Source organism: Triturus cristatus, chromosome 2_2, assembly GCF_964204655.1.
Source record: "Triturus cristatus chromosome 2_2, aTriCri1.1, whole genome shotgun sequence".
NCBI classification, from domain to species: domain Eukaryota; kingdom Metazoa; phylum Chordata; class Amphibia; order Caudata; family Salamandridae; genus Triturus; species Triturus cristatus.
In genome coordinates, this window is record NC_140582.1 from 1085046814 (window position 1) to 1085058841 (window position 12028).

The 12028-nt window shown below is 52.8% G+C and overlaps 1 long non-coding RNA gene across 1 annotated transcript in view; it reads left to right on the plus strand.

Moving 5' to 3' along the window:
• The window catches only part of LOC146863179 (uncharacterized), a 496608-nt gene that overhangs the window by 468859 nt on the left and 15721 nt on the right, over positions 1-12028 (plus strand). The gene's annotated exons all lie outside the window — the stretch shown is intronic.

Consider the following 12028-nt stretch of genomic DNA (forward strand, 5'->3'; position numbering starts at 1 on the left):
CACCACACATTCATAGAGAGGATGCAGACATGTCCTTGTTACGCTACTCCGTGTCCCATGCATACATACGCACCTCACATCCGATACCACATGTGGCCTGGTGTGCGGAACAGTGTGCCATGTCCATCTACACACAGACACATGTTGGTTGCTGCAACAGCTGATGCTTTTGAGGGAGCTCCAACATCAAGCTAATGGGAACCCCCCACACATACATGACATAGTCACATCGTGCACCGTGGATAGTGACATGTCTGGTGTGGTAACCCCTGTAGCGGGCATCAGGGGACACTAGCATGTGTTGTTGACCGTGCCATGCCAGTGACGCTCATCCCAAGTGTGCAGTACGACATGCACACATGTCAAAGGAGTTAATGGCATGCCTGGCACACATTGCACCGTCACACATAACATCTGTACATATCTCATCATACATCTGGTGCCTTCTCGACTCAGGAGTAATGTGCCACATCACAGCCTTTCACACCTGTGCCCCACACATGTAGTACTGCCCAGACAATGCCTTGATGTCCATCCATGGACAAGTATGTCAGCCCTATTCTTTCCTGTGTGCTGCCTGTCACCACTGTGATGTGTGAAAGGCACCGTACTTTCGCTAAGAGGGCCTGTGTACGTTCCCTATCACTATGGGAGTGCTGCCGTATGTGTGTACGGTCCGTCTCACTATGGGTGTTGTCGCGTATGCGTACTCATAGTGATAGTGAGTGTACAGGCGTGTGTACGGTCCGTCTCACTATGGGTGTTGTCGCGTATGCGTACTCATAGTGATAGTGAGCGTACAGGCGTGTGTACGGTCCGTCTCACTATGGGTGTTGTCGCGTATGCGTACTCATAGTGATAGTGAGCGTACAGGCGTGTGTACGGTCTGTCTCACTATGGGTGTTGTCGCGTATGCGTACTCATAGTGATAGTGAGCGTACAGGCGTGTGTACGGTCCGTCTCACTATGGGTGTTGTCGCGTATGCGTACTCATAGTGATAGTGAGCGTAAACCACTATGAGTACGCATACGCGACAACACCCATAGTGATAGTGAGCGTACAGGCGTGTGTACGGTCCGTACCACTATGAGTTCGCATACGCGTGAACACCCATAGTGAGACGGACCGTACACACGCCTGTACGCTCACTATCACTATGGGTGTTGTCGCGTATGCGTACTCATAGTGGTACGGACCGTACACACGCCTGTACGGGCCGTTGATATGCATTTGGGGTGCCCTAGGGCCCCGGGACGCACCGTACCTGTGTGTGAAGCTCCAAATTACATAGGGGACACATGAGGGACAAGTATAAAGGCCTACATGCATGCTGGTTGTCATGGAGACCAAGTTTAAAGTTTGAATTTTTTTAAGCAGGTGCACAGCAGTAGTCAGTTTGAATGAATCTAATTTGTTGCAATGTGGTTCTGGAGTTGACATCATGCTGAGGAAAAAAACACAATAAGAACCCACTGACTGTGCTAGGTTTGAAGGGATTGGAGGAAACATAGGATGCAAATGTGAGTGACCAATCACTCTGTACTCCTGTGCATGAAACAGGCCAGCAAGGCAGATATAAGGCAGCCAGGCCCCATGAGGGAGCACTTGCCTGCACATCTTTGTATTCGACGACCCAGCTGCTGCTACTGATTCCCTGGAACCATGTCAAGGTCTGTGGAGAGGTCACAGCCTTTCACCCTGGAGGAGAACCTGGCTTTGCTGGATGTGATCCTCCCACAGTACCCCCTGCTGTATGGGTGACCAGGGTATCAGGTGAGTGCAGGGTCCACTAGCACAGACTGTGTCCCTTTTTTGTGACTGTGACTTCTGGCATTGTGTCCAGGTGTGACACACATGCAATGTACTGTAGGTGGGGTCCCAGGGGGGGGAATGCCTGATGTCTCCCAGCCAGAGCATGCTGTGGTGCATGTCTGCCGTCCTCACTTGCATTGTGTTTACTGTGACAATCACTGCATGGTGCATGACACATTCTGCCTGTCTTGTCCTCCTGGGAATGTAGCCTCTATAGTCCTCATGTGATTATGTGGTCAGCCCAGTGTGACAGGTGACTGTACCCACAGATGTGTGTTAGTTCTGTGTACCTGTGCTGAGAGTGTCCACATGATGTGTTCGTACCCTGGACATCGGTGTGTGTGTAAGTCCCCTGTCCTGTGGGTGGGTGCATATGTGGAGTGTGGCACCCGGGCTGCATGAGGGATGGATATACCCTGGCCATGTGATTTGAGCAGGGAGCAGTGCTGAGTGTCTGACGTGCAGAGACAGCCCCACACCTGTGAGCCCCCCCCCCCGTCTAGTGGCACATGTGCAGAGTGAGGTTTGTAGCTGCATTTGGCAATGGCAGGTGAATGTCCTGTGCCTGTGTGTGTCTGTGTACTCTGCTGCGGTAGCGTCAGTGGCCTGTGGCATGTGACTGCTTAGAGGTGCTGCACATTATCCTGGTGTAGCTTGTGATGCGCAGTGTGAGCCTGGATCATTGATTGTGTAGTTGCCCTCATTCCACCTGTGTACTTTCAATGGCACGTACTGCTTTTGCCCTGCCCCAGAGGATCATGTCCCTATGACAAAGCTGCAATGCGTTGGATGCATACTATGCCTTGTTGTAAACAGCAAATTTGTTCTAATATGTCTCTCTGTGACATGTGCCTGGTGTATTGATGTAGTGTCACTTGTTCATCCTCACAGGTAGGCGCCTCTGCCAAGAAGCAGATATGGCTGACCGCCGTCAGTGCCGTGAGGAGTGCGGATGGTCGCAAGCGGCGCCTGTCCCAGGTGAGGAAACGCTGGCAGGATATCCGGTGCTGGACGCGGAGGATCGCACGGGTCCTGCTGGGGGACTCACCTGAGACCCATAAGAACCGCGGGCGCCGCCGACTGACCCACATCCACAAGCGTATGCTGGCGGTGGTATTTCCAGACTTGGAGAGGCGCTTACAGGAGAAGCAGCAGCAGGAAGGGGGTAGGTACATGTGTGTTTGTTGTGTGTCACCAGCATTTGTAAGTGCACAGTTGCATGGATACACTGCCAGGGTTTAAAGGTGCTGTGCAGATCCAGTTACCCACAGTATAGCTGTGCTCTCCTGCCTCCCTTCCCCTCCTTGCAATGTGTTCCCTGGTCTGTGTGTAGTCACTCCTTCACAAGGTAATGTAGGCTGGCGCTTTCTCCACGTGAACTATGCCTGTAGCATCATGTGTGGGGGTGGTGTGTAAAAGGTTTTGGGACCTTGCCTATGCCCTGTCCAGTTCAGTACATGTGGGTTCCATGTCAGTTGGCACTGATGCTGAGTCCAGACATGGGAGTTAGTCTCTGAAGTGTCATGCCTTACAGCGCGCATGTCCTATGTTGTGGCCTGTGACATGATGTGCATGAGTGTGCGATACGCATAGTGCAGGGATGGTGGCGTGTGTTGCAGTCATTCCCATTCAGGACCATGGAGTTGTGTGGCCACTACTGTCCCCTGGGGCATATTTTCCTAGGTGTCATGTGTGTCATCACAAAACGTGGACATTCTCAGTGTCTACAGCATAGGTTGTGCTCTGTGCCATTGTCCCCTGGCACCATGTATATTGACGTGAAATGTAGTACAAGTGTCCACTATACAGCCTGACCTGATTTTCCTTGTTCATACTCACAGTGGCCAGTGCCTGTGTGTCTTGTTACAATCATCTGATGATGGGCATTTGTACATGATTATTTGGACAGGCGCACCTTGGGTATTTGGCGTCCAAACTTGCATTGATGCAGCCCCTGTGTACTTCACCCAGACTAAGAGATGTAAGTGCCACCTGTGTCTCAACAAATTGTCTCCTGTAGGGGGTGGTTGGTGCGGGCCAAGCCTACATGTCAAAACCAGTATTCTCCTTGCTATGTCTGTCCAGTGTGTGATGTTTGTCTGGACATACACTCAAGGTGCAGTGAGCCAGTCATGGTGGGCATGTTTTCAGTATTACCTATGCAGCATGTGCCTCAAATTCATGGATATGGTCCCTCCTCATCCCTATTTTCGGCACCGCTGTGTGGTGCAGATGCAGTGCTGGATTGTCCCCAGGGCCTGGCTCCTATGTCAAACTCCATTTCATGTCATTTGCTATTGTGTCATGCTCTCCATGTATTTTCTGTGGCATGGTGGGTCAACCAACTGTGTGTTGCATGCCCTACATCTGTACCTTGTTTTGTAGATGTTACTGATCTTTCTTTGCAGGCTATGCACTGTAACCTATGTAGATTGGACTCATGTGACATATGTATACAGGTGTGTGATTAATTGCTGTCTCTTCACCTCGCCCACAGCATCGTCGGGGGACACGGAGGGAGACATGAGCACAGACGGAGCGGAGGGACCGAGCACCAGTGCCAGCGTTGACATCGTGGCTGGCACATTGAGTGGTACTGAGGCGGAGGAGAGTGAGGCCGAGGACCTGTCCACTGGGACGACAGAATATGAAGCTGACGGGTCCGAGGATGATCTCTCCGAGTGGGCGGAGGCTGCACCACCAGCTGACAGCGGCATAACATCGCACCCCGCCCCCTCCATTGCCATCAGCCGCCTCCCACTTGCTCGTGTCCCTTCCCAACGTGCCCGGTCACCACATGTCTCCTTCCTGCCAGGCACCGCACCCCCTGCCCCTGTCTCCACTGCTGCCGCCAATGCCGAGTCTGTGGACATCCACCGGAAGTTGCAGGTTGGTCAGTCTGCGATCCTTAATGTCCTCCATGGCCACAGCCAAGTGCTGCACAACATGGAGGCATACTTGGAGGGCATTTTTTCATCGCAGGCTGACCAACGCAACTTGCTGAGGTCCATAGACTCGACACTGACTGCAGCAGTGGGTCTCCTGCAGCGCTACGTCCAACCCCCTACCCCTGCCCCATCCACACTTCCCACTCCCATGCCTGTCCCACGTACACCCAGACGTCAGCATGCACCCACCACAACAGACACAGGCACCACACCAGCAGGGAAGGTCATACGCACACCTCCTGGCACGCACACACAGGGTGAAGTAGGCACACCCACTGGGTCGGGGGACAAACGTAAGTCACGCAGCCAGAGTGGGAGTCCGCATTCCACCAAATCCACTCCCTCCAAATCCCCTCCCCTCAGCTCTCCTGGCCACATATCCGGCAAGGACTCCTTCATGGCCGCTCTGTCCCTGAGCCCCACTGTGACACCACCCCGCAAGCGGTCAAGGGAGTCCCCGGTCAGGGTGGTTGAATCCCCCCCCTGTCCACATCCTCCCCCAGTGGCGCTGCGGCCCATCCCTCTGCCCCCCCCCTCCTTGGGGCCTGTGGTTCCTTCGGGTGCAGGGGAGACGCTGGAGGACCTTGCTAAGGTGTGCAGCGACATCCTGGCCTCCGCCTTTGGCCCTGCCCCACCCCCTGTGGTGGAGTCCTCCATCCCTGCACCCACGACGCCTACCCTTCGCCCTCCTGTCCCTGCGGTGCCTGGTCCTTCCCCCCCACATGATGCCCTCCCCGCTGTGGAAGACGAAGGAGTCTGACTGTGCAGGCAAGCTAGGGGACACGCGTCCCACTGTGTCCCCCATCCAGCTGTGACTCATGGACTGCCCTATGGGCTTTGTAAATATTGAACTTTATCCACACACACATTATTTGGAAATGCTGAATAAAGCCTTTTTTTCCCCTTAGAACACTACTGCTTTTGTGGTGTTGCTGTTGGTGGGGCTGCTACATGATTTTGGGTGGTGATCATGTGTTGGGTGTGTGGGAAATGCAGTAGTGTGCTGGTCATAGGGGGGACCCTGGTATCTGTGTGCCATCACAAGGTGTTAGCTAGGTTTCTCTGTTCATGTAAGCAGTTACTGCATGGTGAAATTGTCCCAAGGTGTATTCCTTCCTCTGTGTACCCTGACATCTTCCCTGCAGGGTGATCCCAATATTTTGCGCTGAGCTGTGTCTACATTAGCTGGGTGTGTGACGGACCCCTTCAACTTTGGCCATGCATGCAGAGCATGCAGAGCGATGTCTCCACCTGCATAATTCGTGGCATCCTTGGTGATCACTGTACTTGTGTATGTAGTCTGTTGACATGACTTCATGTGGACATGTTCCCTTTTAGGCTGTATGCATGTGTGTACTCCCAGCCTCGCACACATGTGTTACATGTACTGCAGGGTCTTTGTGCACCTGACTGACAATTGTGGCTATTGGATCTGTGGGTACTCCACCCTTTTTTTTTCCATGGGCAATGCTGGGGGCCTCTGCACCCACCCCTCCTGCGTCCGGGCACTGCTGGGAGTGATAGGCACCCACCCCTCCTATGTCTGGGCACTGCTGGGAGGACTCTCATCCACCCCTCCTGTGTCTGGGCACTGCTGGGAGGACTCTGCCATAAGCTCGAGAAGGTTGAGGTTTTTAACTATCTGGGAATCATTTTTGACAAACACTTAAAATTCACGCCACTAGTCACAGAAAAGTGTAAACAGCACACAAACATAATGGGTTCCATTATGTCACGCGTCACGAGGTTAGGCCACTGGTCCCCGAACGAATAATTGAATTTATACAACTCAATCTGTTGTTCTAAGATAATGTATGGGAGCGAGGTCTGGGGTACTAGAAACACCTCTACGATTCAACAGGAGGAAAATAAGTTTCTGAGAAGGATTTTGCAAGTACCACAAAGTATCCCGGCCCATATCATACATGAAGAGTTAGGGCTCCCTTACATCTCTGATAGAAGAAGCCTAAAACCATTAATGTGTTGGATTAAAATTTGGACTAATCCTGACGCTAGCTTCAGCAGAGATATAATTACAGATTGTATTAGAAGGGAAAAAAGCCACAAGATTCCATGGCTAAAATTCGTGAAGGATAAGCTGAAGTGGCTGGGCTATGTAAGATGTTTTGATGATCCCTCCTCTATGACGCCCCAATCAAAAACACTCATAAAAGCAGAATACTTGAGGCGGGTAGCTTGCCATAGAGAAGATAGTGAATTATTGAAAGGCTCAGTGCGTGCATACATACTTACGAAATCCGTTGCTGGCATAGAACCTTATTTGGCGCAAATCTATAATAAAAATGACAGATTTTTAATGACCAGATTTAGACTGGATCTTTTACACCACATTTTAGCTGTCCCCGCGGGATTTACAAAAGATATTGGTTCAAAGGGTCCCTGTGGCTGCGATCTGGTATCTCCACAGGACACTCTTCACTTTGTATTCTTTTGTCCCCTATATGATTTCCCGCGGAATATCTTTTTAAAACGCATCCTAAAAGCGAATAAATTCACCCACGTCAGGGTAGCTCTGTTATATTTAAAACTTTCTGCGGAACCTCTTACACTGTTTTGTACTGTGAACTTTTTAAGACTTGCTGTAAAATCGAGGAAATCGAGATGCGAGACATAAGTAACCTTGTTGTCAGTATAAAGGAGGTGGCGTTTCGCCTCATGTTATTAGATCCGCACCATGCAGAAAACAGTAATAATACCAAAGAAGTATGTAAATGACGTATTGGATGATTTATCGTACCAGGGAGGTTATATGGTATTTTTATTGCTAGCACTTTTATATACACGTGTTTTAAGCCTCTATGATCGTACATTTTATCCTGGTCATTGTTTTTTCTTCTTTGTGCTATATAGCTCTTGCACCCTGCACTTTATTAATGAATATTTGATGATTGCAGAGCCATCCAGTCGCTTTGCATAAACTAGTCTGTAAGATTATGAATAAGACACTTAGATCCGCCCTATCTCTGCATTACTTTTACAGTCTTAATGAATTTTAATATGAGATATTGTATGTAATATTATGTTGAAATATGTGTATCCATTTTTGTTCTTTTCTTGGATTTATTTATATCCGAATAAAGATATTTTGATGATGATGATGATGACTCTGCACACACCCCTCCTGTGTCTGGGCACTGCTGGGAGGACTCTGCACCCACCCCTCCTGTGTCTGGGCACTGCTGGGGGGACTCTGCACCCACCCCTCCTGCGTCTGGGCACTGCTGGGAGGACTCTGCACCCACCCCTCCTGTGTCTGGGCACTGCTGGGAGGACTCTGCACCCACCCCTCTTATGACTGGGCACTGCTGGGAGGCCTCTGCACACACCCCTCCTGTGTCTGGGCACTGCTGGGAGGACTCTGCACCCACCCCTCCTGTCTCTGGGCACTGCTGGGTGGACTCTGCACACACCCCTCTTATGACTGGGCACTGCTGGGAGTGTTAGGCACCCACCCCTCCTGCATCTGGGCACTGCTGGGAGGACTCTGCACACACCCCTCCTGCGTCTGGGCACTGCTGGGAGTGATAGGCACCCACCCCTCCTGTGTCTGGGCACTGCTGGGAGGACTCTGCACCCACCCCTCCTGTGTCTGGGCACTGCTGTGAGGACTCTGCACCCACCCCTCCTGTGTCTGGGCACTGCTGGGAGTGATAGGCACCCACCCCTCCTGTCTCTGGGCACTGCTGGGAGGACTCTGCACCCACCCCTCCTATTTCACGATATGTACGCTTAGAACATACACGGGTGTAGGTTCGCTCCATGCATACGAGGTGGGGGTACGGTCCGTACGTACACTGTTGGCATGGGGGGTACGCTCCATGCATACGCGGGTGAGGGTATGGGTCGTACATACACTGTTGGGGTGGGGGGTACGCTCCATACGTCCGCGGGTGAGGGTACGGGTCGTACTTACACTGTTGGGGTGGGGGTACACTCCATACGTCCGCGGGTGAGGGTACGGGTCGTATTTACACTGTTGGGGTGGGGGTATGCTCCCTACGTCCGCGGGTGAGGGTACGGGTCGTACTTACACTGTTGGGGTGGGGGTACGCTCCATGCATATGCGGGTGGGGGTACATGTCGTACATACACGGTTGGGGTGGGGGTACGCTCCATACGTCCGCGGGTGAGGGTACGGGTTGTACTTACACTGTTGGGGTGGGGGTACGCTCCATACGTCCGCGGGTGAGGGTACGGGTCGTACTTACACTGTTGGGGTGGGGGTACACTCCATACGTCCGCGGGTGAGGGTACGGGTCGTACTTACACTGTTGGGGTGGGGATACGCTCCATATGTCCGCGGGTGAGGGTACGGGTCGTACTTACACTGTTGGGGTGGGGGTACGCTCCATGCATATGCGGGTGGGGGTACGTGTCGTACATACACGGTTGGGGTGGGAGTACGCTCCATACATCCGCGGGTGAGGGTACGGGTCGTACTTACACTGTTGAGGTGGGGGTACGCTCCATACGTCCGCGGGTGAGGGTACAGGTCGTACTTACACTGTCTGGGTGGGGGTACGCTCCATACGTCCGCGGGTAAGGGTACGGGTCGTACTTACACTGTTGGGGTGGGGGTATGCTCCATACGTCCGCGGGTGAGGGTACGGGTCGTACTTACACTGTTGGCATGGGGGTACGCTCCATGCATACGCGGGTGAGGGTACGGGTCGTACATACACTGTTGGGGTGGGGGGTACGCTCCATACATCCGCGGGTGAGGGTACGGGTCGTACTTACACTGTTGGGGTGGGGGTACACTCCATACATCCGCGGGTGAGGGTACGGGTCGTACTTACACTGTTGGGGTGGGGGTACGCTCCATACGTCCGCGGGTGAGGGTATGGGTCGTACTTACACTGTTGGGGTGGGGGTACACTCCATGCATATGCGGGTGGGGGTACGTGTCGTACATACACGGTTGGGGTGGGGGTACGCTCCATACATCCGCGGGTGAGGGTACGGGTCGTACTTACACTGTCTGGGTGGGGGTACGCTCCATACGTCCGCGGGTGAGGGTACGGGTCGTACTTACACTGTTGGGGTGGACGTATGCTCCATACGTCCGCGGATGAGGGTACGGGTCGTACTTACACTGTTGGGGTGGGGGTACACTCCATACGTCCGCGGGTGAGGGTACGGGTCGTACTTACACTGTTGGGGTGGGGGTACGCTCCATACGTCCGCGGGTGAGGGTACGGGTCGTACTTACACTGTTGGGGTGGGGGTACGCTCCATACGACCGCGGGTGAGGGTACGGGTCATACTTACACTGTTGGGGTGGGGGTACGCTCCATATGTACGCGGGTGAGGGTACGGGTCGTACTTACACTGTTGGGGTGGGGGTACGCTCCATACGTCCGCGGGTGAGGGTACGGGTCGTACTTACACTGTTGGGGTGGGGGTACGCTCCATACGTACGCGGGTGAGGGTACGGGTCGTACTTACACTGTTGGGGTGGGGGTACGCTCCATACGTACGCGGGTGAGGGTACGGGTCGTACTTACACTGTTGGGGTGGGGGTACGCTCCCTACGTACGCAGGTGAGGCTACGGGTCGTACTTACACTGTTGCGGTTGGGGGTACGCTTCATGCATACGGGGGTGGAGGTACGGTCCGTACATATGCGTCCCCACGCTATGTGATGCTTGTGCGGGCCGTACCCAGGCCTTTGCCACGTGGGTACAGCTGTCCCGCCATTGTTGGGATGACGTTGGTGTGGGCGGGGTACGACTCGTACCCACGCTCTTCAGGCGTGGGTACGGGCCGTACCTGGATTGTTGTGTTGCCGGTTCGCGTCGTCAAGCACTTCCGTTGTGGCGGACGCTGGCTTTGCTGGACACGCCCCCACCCCCTCGTAGTGACCAGGGCCTGGGGGTCAGGTATGTTCAGGGCATGTGTGCTGTGTGACTTTGGTGGGGGTTTTGTGGCCTGCCCCTGCCCCCCCCCTTTTCCCCCTCCCTTTGTTGTTCTGACCTTCTGCGGCGTCTGCGTCCGAACCTGTAGAGGAGGTCGGCTGCTATGAGGGCGGGATGACACATAGGTTCGGGTCCATGTCTGTCCGTCGCGTACAGGTACTCCTTGTTCGCGTCGTCCTGATTTCCTGGCAGTTTTTGGCTGCCGGAAAATATTCACCGTGCGGGATGACGTCGGTGCGAATCGTGATTCCTGGTTCGTGTATGGCAGGCTGCGTGCGTCCCGACGTCACGTCGGCGCTTTCCCGGATCACATTTGTATGTTTATTTTCGTCGGTCGGTGTTTTGTACGATTCGTACGGAAATGGGGTTTCCGTGCGAATCGTAATTCCATGTTTGTATATTTGTACGACCGGGTACGCGTCGGACGGAGAATATGCTCCGTCCGACGGTTCGTACCCGGTTTTTACAGGATCGTAATTGGCACCATAATATACGTCTGAGACTCCATTGGTTGAAGAGCCCACTACCTCCCACTTAACATTTCTCCTATTGTTCGTGACTTCTAGCTGATTCTGATAATCATCCACTTCAGGCTCAAAGGATAAGAAAGTTGACTGTATTAGTTTAAGTATCAGAGGGTTGTGACCGCTGTCATCTTGCCTCATCACCAACATATCTCCCATTTGGCTACAGAGTGTCACATACAGTAAGATGTAGTCAATGGAGCTACAATACAACCTTCTTCTAAATGGGGCGACAGGGGGTTCATCTCAGGATGAATGGCAGGCACATAATACCATATAGTAACCACAATACTCCATAAAACGCGAAGCTAAACATCCAGTTAGAGAAATTCTTGTTGCACAAATGTCTTGTGGCTGAAATTCCATTGCAGACAGGCAAACCATGCGTCAGAGTAAGTTCTACCACTTGGAGGGCCGGCCTAGACAGATTTCTTCTCACCGGAGACATTGCTACACTACATTTGACTTCCTTTGCTTTGCTTGGAATAGAAAACGTGTTATCCACTTTTCAGATAAAACCTCCCTTTCTCACCACAACCCAGCCTCCACTTTGTACACAACACTTATTCACACTTCTCCTCATGTTGTAATACTGATCATTTTCCTCCTACAAATCCTTGACTCTCACTCCCACCTCCTCGCAATGCACTCTCACACTCACCTTTCATTTCCACCAGATGGGGCGCTCCTTTATTCCAGGCTCCCTTTCTTTCAAGGACACAAATGGTGTTATATCTGTAACTAAATGGGGAGCTGTTCCACGCGTCCTAATCATTCTCCTCAATTCTTTCCTCCCTGAGAGAC